The sequence below is a fragment of the Pleurodeles waltl genome, chromosome 10 (assembly GCF_031143425.1).
Source record: "Pleurodeles waltl isolate 20211129_DDA chromosome 10, aPleWal1.hap1.20221129, whole genome shotgun sequence".
Taxonomy (NCBI): Eukaryota; Metazoa; Chordata; class Amphibia; order Caudata; family Salamandridae; genus Pleurodeles; species Pleurodeles waltl.
Window position 1 is genome coordinate 224,865,891 of NC_090449.1, and position 12,121 is coordinate 224,878,011.

General features: G+C 46.3%; 1 protein-coding gene across 2 annotated transcripts in view; it reads right to left on the bottom strand.

The window, feature by feature from the left end:
* The window catches only part of SMG1 (SMG1 nonsense mediated mRNA decay associated PI3K related kinase), a 1,401,298-nt gene that overhangs the window by 59,597 nt on the left and 1,329,580 nt on the right, over positions 1–12,121 (bottom strand). The gene's annotated exons all lie outside the window — the stretch shown is intronic.

Below are 12,121 nucleotides of genomic sequence, written 5' to 3' on the forward strand. Positions count from 1 at the left end.
AATCAATGTCACACATTATGTTCACTCATGTAAGAGCTTATCTGCAGAGCAACAATATAGCACGCAGACATTTGCGCTGGCAAGCCAGATTTAAAAAGGTTGCGTCCAACTACCGCTCCTAAAGCGGTCTGACTTCACCTATACATCCAAAGTCTTGACAGTTTGAGAAGGCGAGTGTGGTTTCCCTTTTGCAGCTCTGCATAAGTCCATGTGCAGTATACCCACAAAGAGAAGTGCAGTACGGCCCATGCTTCCAGCCGATGTAGCACCAACTCTACCTCGGAGCTTTAGAACGATAAAAAAGCTACTGTACTTTGCCGATGCCTGCCCTTCTTAGCCAAACACAAACAATTTTATAAAGTCTTTGAAACTGTACTTCAAAAAAAGTTACAACATACTCTATCTAATTAACCAATCACCTTTACAGGAAGAAAGGCTGTTTGGTTGTTTTCAAAATCAAAAAATGGCAGTCAATCTGGTCAGCTAAATGAAAGTGGTATAGTAAAATCCTGTGTGAACTAGTAGTGGATATAAGTGTAATGAACATGTTCACACAGTTGATCTGGAGATCTGTCAAGATTTAGACCAGCACTCACTCTGGATGAGGGGCCTCAGCTATACAATGCATGTACTCTTCAATTCTCTTTAATCATCATTTGATCTATTTCACTTAGCTCTATTGCTCAAAGTTCAGATTTGTGTTTTATGAAATGGATCTCAACTCAATTTTCAAGAAATTAATGAATGGTTATAGGTTCTATGCATTTCACACACATTGCTGCATCAAAGCCAATCATAGTAGGGTAAGAATCCTAGAAGAAAATCAATGTTGGAAACATATGCCACCAATTCCTTATGCACACATTATCCAAGGTTTCGTTAGACAACAACCACTACATAGTTAATACTTATTTAAATCTAGCATTCACATTTTTTCACTAATTGATTGCATTTACTCATTCTCCAATATTTAATGGTGCCCAAGTGCTATTACAAGTCAATGTAATGTTTTAAGATCATATATTCTGTCTCCTTTAGTGATATTCTAAAATAATATTGATCTATTCTATCTTTTTTTGCCTCAACTAACTAGTTACCTCCTATTTTGTCACACAGAGAAATGATTACCTATAATTTGGTAGCATTATTTTATATGTATACCAATTTTACTTATATACCTTCAGTGACACCTTATCTAGTAAAGACTGTATCTAGCTGCAGATTCCTTACCTTAGAATTATCCCAGGCGTCAGACTGGATCCAGAAGGTTTTTTTATGAGCAGTACCCTTGCGCGATGATTGGTGGCATCGATCAGCTCGACTTGCGTTGTTGGCATTCTTCGCGGTGCTCATGTAGGTGCTACCCAGACACGCTGATGCCAGTTTCTTTTCATGACTTTCCAGGACAGAAGTGTGGAGCCCTGAAGAACACTGACCAGTGGTTGGGAAAACTGGGGATCTGAAAGGATATAGCCCTCTCCCTAGAAATTTGTTCGCAGAGTGGGAAGAATGGGTGGGCCGTACGAAATCTGCAGCTAGATACAGTCTCTACCAGATAAGGCATTACCAAAGGTAGGTAACTTGTTCATCTGATAAGAATTTACACCGCAGATGCCTTACCTTAGAATAGATACCCAAGTAATACTATTCCTGGAGGTGGGTCTGTGGACTAATTTCAGAAGAGGAAGTCCTGTAGGACCGAATAGGCAAAATGCCCGTCACAACAGACTTGACTGCCCAGGCAGTAATGTTTGGTAAACGTGCAGTGAGGCCCACGTTGCTGCCCAGCAGATGTCCAGGACTGGAATTTTGCGTGCTAATGCAGTGGTCGCAACTTTGGCTCTGTGGAATGAGTGAGCAAGCCCTCAGGGGGTTGCTTCTTGGCTAATACGTAGCAGATTTTAATGCAGAGCACGGCCCGTCTGGAAATAGTCTTGTTCTGCACAGCATGACTCATTTTAGCTCTGACATACCCTACAAAGAGTTGATCGTCCACCCGGAATTCCAGTGTGCGGGCAAGGTAGGACAAAGCTTGTTTGGGGTCCGGATGATGGAGATGTTCCTGACCTTGGAAGGGCGAGGTGAAGCATAGAAAGTGGGCAAGATGATGGACTGACCAACATGAAAGGGCGTGATCACCTTTGGAAGAAAAGAAGCTCACGTGGGAAGCACCACTTCGTCAGGTGAATAGATAGAGCAGTTTAGATGATAAGACTTGTAGCTCACCAACGTGCTGGGCAGATGTTATAGCCACGAGAAAAGGCGTTTTGATGGTGAGCAACTGCAGGGGACAATATTGCTGCAGCTCAAAGGGAGCTCACATCAAGAATGTGAGAACCAGATGCAAGTCCAACTGAGGCATGATAAAGGAAGAAAGGGGAAAACAATTAACTAAATCGTTCAAAAACTACAATAGGAGATTGAAAAAGAGAGGGTTGAACATGTATTCTGAAAAAAGCAGAAATAGAAGAAAAACAACTTTTAAGAGTACCCAGAGCTTAGCCGTACTGGGCAAAAGATAGAATGAAGAGAAGAACCTGAGAAAGGGGGGCAGAAAGGAGACCAACATTTCTGTTTGAACACTAGGCCACAGATCTTTTCCAATGGCAGGCATATACCTTCTTGGTGGAGGAGCGTCTGACTGCCAAGATGACTTCAGGTGGAAGGTCAAAGGCTGTCAACTGTTGCTGCTCAATCTCCATGCAAGAAGGTGGAGAATGGACAGGTTCAGGTGAAGAACCCTCCCCTGTTGCTGCGACAGAAGATCCTCCTGAAGGGGCAGCCTGATCAGAGGATCGATTGCCATGCTAAGTAGCTTGGAACACCAGACTTTGCGCCCAAACTGGTGCCACAAGGATAACTTGGGCCCTGTCGTTCTTTATGATCTTCAGAACTCTGGGCAGGAGTGGTATGGGCAGAAATGTGTACAGGAGGCCTGAGCTCCACTCTAGATGAAGTGTCGCAGAGCGAGAGCCACCTTGAAAACTTCAGTGCATCAAACTGCTGACATTGTGCGTTGTCAACAGAAGCAAACCGATCTAACTAAGGCTCTCCCCACTGCAGGAACAGACCTTGCAACACTTGATGTGATGGAGATGCCATTTGAGATTCGCTAAGCCACTGTGGCTGAGTTCATCCGCGTTTAAAGAACACACCAGGTGTTGAGCTACCATAGAAATGCCCTGATGTTCCAGCCATGTCCAGAGGCGCTGGGCCTCTTGATTTAGGGACCACAACCCCACCCTGCCCTGTTTGTTGCAGTGCCACAGTGTCCATGAACACCTGCACCAGCCTCCCCTTGATGGGAAGTAGGAAGATCTTGAATGCTAGTTGGATTGCCCTCAACTCCGGCAGATTGATGTGGAGTCCAGATTCCGCCAGAGTCCTCTAATCTCCACCTCTCCCAGATGGCCCCCTCATCCTGGGAGTGATATATCTGTCACTAAAGTCAGATCTGGTTGGGGAAAGGAGAGGGATCTGCCACTGACCCAATTGCAGTTTGATAGCCACCACTGCAGATCTTTTGCAATTCCCTCTGAGATCTTAACCATGTCAGAGAGAGTCCCCTGATGCTCTAGCCACTGGAACTTCAGGTCCCACTGCAGAGCCTACATTTGCCAATGTGCATTTGTTACTAGTAGGATGCAAGAGACTAAGTCCCAGCAGCCTCAGAGTCTGTTTCACCGAAACCCAGGAGAGAGGCTGAAACAATAATATTATAGCCTGAATATCTCAGACTCACCTTTTGAGAGAAAAAGCCCAAAACTGCACCCTGTCCAGAACAGCTCTGATGAAAGAGACCCTGAGAGGGAGTCAGGTGTGACTTGTCTACGTTTATAGTGAACTTCAGAGAGTACAGGAGGTCCACCGTTGTTTGGAGACGGGAGAAGACAGCCTGGGGCGAGTCTGCCTTCAACAGCCAGTCGTCGAAATAGGGGAAGACTGACACCCGTGATCTCAGCAGGTGAGCTGCAACCACTGCTATCACCTTGGTGAACACACGAAGGGAGCTTGTCAGGCCAAAGAAAAGCATGGCAAAACTGGAAATGTTTGTGGCCGACCATGAACCATAGGTAGCAAGTGTGGACAGGCGGATAGCGATGTGAAAATATGCATCCTTCAAGTCCAACTCTACCATCCAGTCTCCTGGGCAGATGTAACCCAATATGAGTATTTTTAATTTCTCCTTCTTGGGAAGTTGTTGAGGCACCACAGGTCTAGGATAGGATGGAAGCATCCATCCTTTTTCGGCACCAGAAAGTAGCGGGAATAACAACCACAACCTACTTCTGGCATTGGGACCCTCTCTATAGCTCCACTGGCCACGAGAGTGGCAACTTCCTTGTGCAGATGATCCCCCATCAGCCTGACTTGAGATGGTGGCATGGGGAGAGGGGTAGTCACAAAGGGGAGGGATTAGCCCCTTCAGACTATCTGCAAAACTCATCTGCAAAACTCACCTCTCCGATGTTATGGACTGCCAGTGGAGCAAGTGATGTAAAATCCTGCTGCCAACTGGACACCTGTGATGGCATAAGGACAGATTAGGGTTTGAAGGCTGCAGCTGTATGGGGGTGTGTGGCCTGATCCAATCTCTGGCTGCCTGATCCACGTGGTCTGTTGATACTGCCCCTTTGACCATGTAGTGGCTGTGGAGCATGTGTGGTACGGTAGCTGCGTGGGTACTTGTGCGGGTGGGAGCTCCTTCTGTAGCCACAAAAGGGGTGAAAAGCAGACAGTGGGTGGCGCGGGGCAGTATATACGCCCAAAGATCGGGCAGTAGCCCGACTGTCTTTAAAACATTCTAGTACAGAGTCTGCTTTGTCTCTAAAGAGACGGGAGACATCAAAGGTTATGTCCATCAAAGACAACGTGACATCCCCTGAAAAGCCAGTAGTACGAAGCCAGACGTGGTGCCTAAGGGTCATCGTCGACAAAACTTTCCAGCAAGTCTGTGAATGAATTTTGATGCATCTCACACTTTTACTACAGCTTGAGAGAGCAGGGCCTGGGCCTCCTCCGGGACCGTAGGCAGTACTTGCCAACCGTATTCCACAGACCATGGGTGTAGCAGCCCAAAAGGCATCTGGTGTTCACAGACCGAAATAGCAAATGTTTCTAGCCTCTTGGGATTCCCAATCCAGTGGATCAGTAGGGAATGTGCCAGGGTTGACATGGGAGGTGGAAGCCTGTCCACCAAACTCTCAGGGGTGTAGTGTTGCACAAGGAAACTTGGAAGGGGGGGGGGGGGGGGGTAGGGGGGGGGGGGCTGTAGCAATAGGCGAATGTCCTATTCACTGGAGGCCAGGAGTTGAGTTTGGACCAGGTACCCAAAAGTTCATCTGTGAGGGCCTCATTAAACTGGAGAAGTGGTTCAGATGGGGAGAATCCTGGGGGAAGCACATCCATCAGGACATTGGTCTTAACTGCCACCAAGGGCAACTGAAGGTAGAGGAACTCCGCACCACCATTGCAAAAGACGCTACCTAATCCATAGCCATTGTAGGGAAGAAAGAATGCCAGCATCTGGGGAAGTATCCAGGCTACTATCTTCACCCAGTTTCTCATACCATTCCACCTCTCGTTCATAAAGCTGGATCCAGTCTGACACCTGCGATAATTCTAAGCTAAGGAGTCCACAACTAGAAATCTCCATCAGATGGGGCTTTCTCATATTAGTATGAGACTGTGTGTTGCACATTCTTACAATTAGTCACTGTATCAGCTATTGTGTTACAGTAATCACATCATTAACTGTGCATGTAAAAACTATGCAACTAGTAAAAACAATTAGGGCCTATAAACTTGGTTTGTCATGTCCATGGAGGAACGTAACGCCTAAAACCTTCCCATTAGTCAGTTGGTCAAATCCTGTTTCCCAGTTCACATTTTTTAATGCCTGTGTTTATTCTGCATCTCATGTTCCGCTGAATGTTGTTCATGCAAGATAGATTTCTGGTTAATTGCTTTGCGTGATGACAAGGTTTAAAAAAAAAAAAAAAAAAAAAAGAAGAATGACTTATCTAACTTACAAAGCCTCTTAGTAATTAATCAGGACAATGTATTTTCACCTCTGCCATTCTGTACTTGCCTCTTCTACTCGACAGTCTAAAGTAGAAGAACTGGAAGATATACTTGCCTATTCTTCCTAATGGTCATAAATAGCAACTTACTGATGATGTTTTTTTCTGGTGAATGGATACTCTAACCACAGATTCCTCACCTTTAGGATATTTCCAGGTGCCAGATTGGATCTGGAGATTTTCAAGCAATAGCTTCTGTATGCCACCAGGTGGCACAACATGGCTTGGCAACCTCATAAGTGACAGAGTGGGGTCATCCTAGTGCACTGATGTCAGTCTACACTGGTCCATTTCCGCACCATCAGTTGAGACTAAGTGCAGATAACACTGTACCAAAGGTTAACTAGGGACCTTTTCAAACAAGGCAGATATTCACTCCACAGAAGAGGCAGTAGGGCGGTGAAACGTTTGCTGTTAGCTAGAGTACTCACCAGAATTTTTTTTTACCTTAGGTAAATATCTTGTTCTTCTGCTGAGCACTTAGAACTGGAGATCCCCCACCTTAAGAACAGATACTTAGTCAGTACCTACCAAAAAGTGAAAGGTAGGAGGAGTGGATTCAGACCAAAGAGGACCGAACGGGCAAAAATGGCCCTCTCTCTAGACCTGGCTATCAAGGTAGTAGCTCTTAGCGAAGTGAGCACCAAACCTATGTTGCAGTCCAACAGATATCCAACAGAGTAATGCTCATTGCTAATGCAATTGTGGCGGTCCTATGCTAAGGAAAAATGAGTCCGTATACCTTCTGGAATTCCTCCTTGACCAGAACATAACAGATTTTTACACAGAGGATGATCCATCTTGACAAATACTTCTACTCTACAGCCTTTGCCTTTTAGCACCAGCTAACCCCACAAACAGCAGCTGTCACAAGTTACTACTTTGTGCATTCAACATAAAAGCTTAAGGGTCTCATGGGGACATTCAGATCAAGTATCTCTTCCTCCTTCAAGTGATATGAGGGGAGAGAAAAAACCCTGTGGAGTAATCAACTGTCCTATCTGAAAGGGCAATGTCACTTTAGGTAGAAAGGTGGCCCGATCCTCAGCACTAATTTGCCTAGAAAGGTGGTGGTGTGCTGCAGCTGAATTATCATTTCCGGTAACTCACTAAGGCAATGTGAAGAGGGCCCTGCAATGACAAAGCTGAAGGGAGCTAATGTGCTTATGCCAAAAATGTTGTGCACTTGAGGGACCTCTGAAACAAATTAAGGTCCTGCTGAGGCATTATAAAAAGTTTTACATGTGGATGGTTCAAAATAGGGGACAGTGAATAAAATCTGTTAGACTTTTCAGGAAACGCATTACAAAAGGTCATATCAAAAGGGAATGCTGATCTATCAAAAAGACAGTCAAAAGGGCCTACGCGTAAACCTTAACTGTGTCCACTGCAAACCCTAGCTGGGAAAATGATAATTGAAGGAAAGTCCTTTTTTCTGGCATGGTTACCCCCCCACTTTTTGCCTGTTCTCAGTGTGCCTAGACTGTTTTCAGTGGGATCCTGCTAACTAGGACACCAGTGATTGTGCTCTCTCCTGTAAACTGAGTTGCTTTGGTAATCTACATCCCACAATTGGCATTCCGGTGTACCCCTGTAAGCCCCTAGTATATGGTACTTAGGTACCCAGGACATTGGTATACCAGGGGTCCCCCATGGACTGCAGCATGTATTATTCCAACCCTGAGAGCCCATGCAAACTGTGTCTGCAGGCCTTCCATTTGCAGTCTGCGTGAAAAAGGTACATGCATCCTTCCACTGCTGGTCACTGTAAGCCACCCCAACGGTAGGCTAGTTCATTCCTACGGGCAGGCGTGCAAGTTCCTGTGTGTATGGGCACCCCTGAAGAAGCAGAGTTGTCACTACAAACTCCAGTTCAATTCCGTGGACTTCGTAAGTGCGGGAAAACCATTTTAGCTATGTACTGGCCATAGGTCACTACCTATGGTCCAGCCACACAAAGGTAACTCCAAACCTGGGCATATTTGGTATCAAACATGTCAGAATCATACTGGCATCAGTATTGGTGGCATGATTCCATGCACTCTGAAGGCTCCTTAGAGGAACCCCCAATATTGCTCCGAACAGTCCTCCATGGTCTGGGTGCAGCCCACGCGGCTGCAGCTCCTCGGACAGGATTCTGCCCTTCTGCCGCTTCACCAGCTCAACAAAAGGGAAGACAGAACAAATAATTTCCTCTGAGAGGGGGATGCAACCTCCTCTCTCTTGAAATAGGCCTTACAAGGGTGGAGAGGGGCAGCCTCCCCCACACCACCGGTTTTCTGTGATGGGAACATTTGGTGCCCTTCTTGCATAATCCGGTTTGCACCTGTCCAGGGATCTCTGTGAAACTGCACAAAGAAAAGAGGAGTGACCACTCCCCTCTCCATCACCACCCCAGGGATGGTACCCAGAGCTCCTTCAGGTGGCCACTTGAGTCTGCCATCTTTAAAATAAGATGGGCAGAGGCCCCTGGGAGCAACTGACTGGTTGGGTTAGGCAGATGACGTCAGTGACTCCCTCTGATAGGTGGTCACCTTGCAAAGTGACCAATGCCCTTTTTGGGTTATATAGGGACACCCTTGCATTAGGGTCCCCAGATTCAGTGTACAAGACTCCACCAAGACTCCTCTGCAACAATCGCGTCTGCTCCTGGCCACCGGAACCGCTGTTGGACAGGAACCAAACAAGACTGCAAAACCGAGACAACGTCTTCTTGCAACATTGTTCCTGCCGCTACGGTCAGCAACTTGCAACATTTCAACGGCTGTGCATCCTCTGGGGTCAGCAAGCCTTCCTGCACCAAAGAAGCAATAAGGAATCTCAGTTGGAGTGAAGGAGTCACTCCCCTACAACTGCTGGCACTTAATGCAACAACGTCCGGCTGCAGGGATCTACTGTTCTCTGGACCTGCGAAGATTCTCCAACATACATGTTGGTTCTGAGGGGTCCTCTCTGCCTTCTGTTCAACTTGGAAGATGGTGAGCCCTTGCCTCTTCCTCAAAGACAGAATACCCTTGCATGCAACGACTGTAGCAGCAACCAAGGCTTGTTGACTCCTTCTCCGAGGGATCTTTAGGCTCCATGTAGCCCCAGCCCCAGCACTCTACCTCTTCAAGGACATTCTCCTCTCTGCTGCTCCGGCAACATGGGACTCCTTCTCAGGTGTGCTGTCTGGGCCTCGCTGTGACTTTCTGTGCCTGCTGCCAGTGGGTTACTAGTGGGGGCTCCAACTGCTTCTGCTGGCCCTGCTCTCTCCTGAGGGTCAGCCTGGACTCCCCTCAAAGGGTCGAGCCCCCAGGACCTTGCTGGTCCTCTTCAGCTCTGCAAATCTCCAACAAATCCAGTTGCATTTGCTTGTGCCTGTGCTTGTTAGTGGTCCGCCTGATCACTGACCCGTCTGCAATTTGGCGACCGTTGAGTGACAGCTCCTAGGTGACTTCAGGGACTCATCTGCAGATCCTGGACTCCACAGCTGGACTTCATCCACCACTGTCGACCCAGATCTTCACCCACAGAAGGGTGGGCATTGCCTCCTGCCCCACCTGGACACTCCTGCGTAGACTGGACTCTGTCCCCTTCTTTTGTAGGTCCTCTTCATCTAGAATCCACCGTTGGGTTTCACCGGACTGGTCCTGCTTTTGCAATATTTCATTTACAAGTCCCCATGTTAGCCTATGGGATGAACAAGTAACTTACCTCTGCTCTCCTGGTCACAGCGGGTCTTCTAGATACTTACCTCTTGGGGTTCCACTCTCTCCCAACCCTTGGTTAACTACTCCATATCCTCTGATGGAGGACTCATCCTCGCATTCCACTTTTTTAATATTTGGTTTGGCCCAGCCTATAGGGCCCTTGCTATTTCATAATACTTAGCCCCTGTATATTTTGGGTGTACTTACCTCCAGAAAGGTTTTTTTTCTAAAGTGATCTAGTTCAGTGTTCCTATAATAAAGTACCTTTATTTTTGCAACACTGTATGGTTCCTTTCATGTGTGATACGTTACTGTGTGACTACTGTGGTATTGGAAGTGCTTCACACTTGTCCTAGATCAGACTTGGTTGCTCATCACAGCTACCAATAGAGAGCCCTGGCTACCTAGACACTGTAACACTATCTAATGAGGGTTGCCTGGATCCAGTACACACTGGGCCAGCCTCCTACAATAACACATACGAATAACACAACACAATGTTTTGGCTGTAGATGCTCAGGTTTTCAATATATAATCAGATCACAAACTATTACTAGTATCCAAACTAAACTTGATCAATAGAAGTCTGGTAGTCAGGCATACCTCCACTACATTTGATGACAAACCAAACATGCTTAGGTGTCTCTGTTCAATCTCCACGCTTGGAGGTGTAGGTTGTGGAGATTTGGGTACAGGATCCTCCCATTTGCGGAGACAGGAGGTCCTCCCAAATCAGATGGCAAATGCTAGGTACCACACTCATGGCCAAGTCCTGTGCAATTAAAATGACTTGGCCTCATATATCCTGAGTTTTTTCAGAACTTAAGGCAGGGGAGGTAAAGGAATGAATACGTACAAGAAACGTGTTCCACTGCTGCAGTAACATGCCTGCCATGGATTTGCTTGATCGTGACAGAGCCCGCTCTCGGCCCTCCATGGACATTACCATCTTTCTCTGGGGATTGCATTACCATATGGCAGTCATATTATTAATGAGAACCATCCCCAACATCTCTTTGATAGTCAACAGGGGGGCTCGGAGAACCAACTGGATGGTTCAAAGCACCAACACACTGATGTGGAGATGAAGCTCAGCTTGAAATCGCAGACCTGCTTTCCACAACTCCTGTGACATGCACTTGTTACTACCATCTGGGAAAGGCGCCTGCCAAGAGTCAGTTTGCAGTCTGCTTGTTACCACTGAAGAGGTTTCCTCCCTGATGCTGATAATGTAGGACAGACTTCTCTGGTATTATGCCTGCTGAAACTGCTTTCACTTCATGGCCCATAAATGCCATTTAGTGCTAGGACAAAGAGGGTGCATGTGGCTAGGATCCTAATAAGTCAAAGAATCATCCCAGCTTAGTCAGGACTAAGCCCAACACGTGTCATATTCTGGATCTACAGGACTGGATGAATCGTCTGGACTAGCTGTGGCCGTGAAAAAGTCTAGAACACTACCATGTTCAGGATATCCCATAAAGGGAAATCTATCAGGCGAGACTTTGGTTTTGTGATGGAAAATTATAGAAATGACAAGACAGCAACCATCATTCAGAGGTGGTCCGTGACTGACTGCAATAATCCAGTCCTGAACAAGCAGATCATTTCTACGGATACTCTACCTGAAAATTACTCACCTTTTGAATATTCCCATGTGCCAGACTGGAAATAGAAATTTTGCAATAGCTCCCTGTGCTGGCAGGTGGCATTGGGTTCACGTGCCACCCCGGTGCCATGACAGCAGTTTCTTGTCCATTTTCTGGAAACATTTACAGGCAAAGGTAAGGACAGCTGACATCAAGCAGGGGTATGCAGTGCAACAATACTAAATTGGACCACTATTAAGCATTAGATGCCTATGACAATCTTTCAGAACAGGGAGGTGTGAGGGTTCAGTGAGGAATCTCAGGTAGAGTATCCAACAGAAAGATTGTTACGGAAGTCAAGTAACTTTCTTCTGATAGATACCTGGACCTGCAGATTCCTCTCCTTCTGAGTAGTTATCACGGCAGTACCCCTTCCCATATAGAAGGTCTGGGGGAGTGAATATAAGAGAAAATCCTGTAGTGCCTAACTAGCAAAACGATTATCCATTTCCACTTCTGAATATAAGCAACAATGCTTTGTGAATGTATGAAGGGAAATCTATGCCACAAACCAAATCTCTGCCTTATAAAATTCCTGGGACCATCCGAAATATTTTTGTTTAACACTGTTGATATTTCTAAGATCAGTGGCAGAACACAATTTAGCTTGAGATTTCTACTTGAGTTGCTCTGCCATACCTTCGATATATGGACAGAATTATAGCAGTGCAAAATTAGAAGATTGGTTAGTTCTATG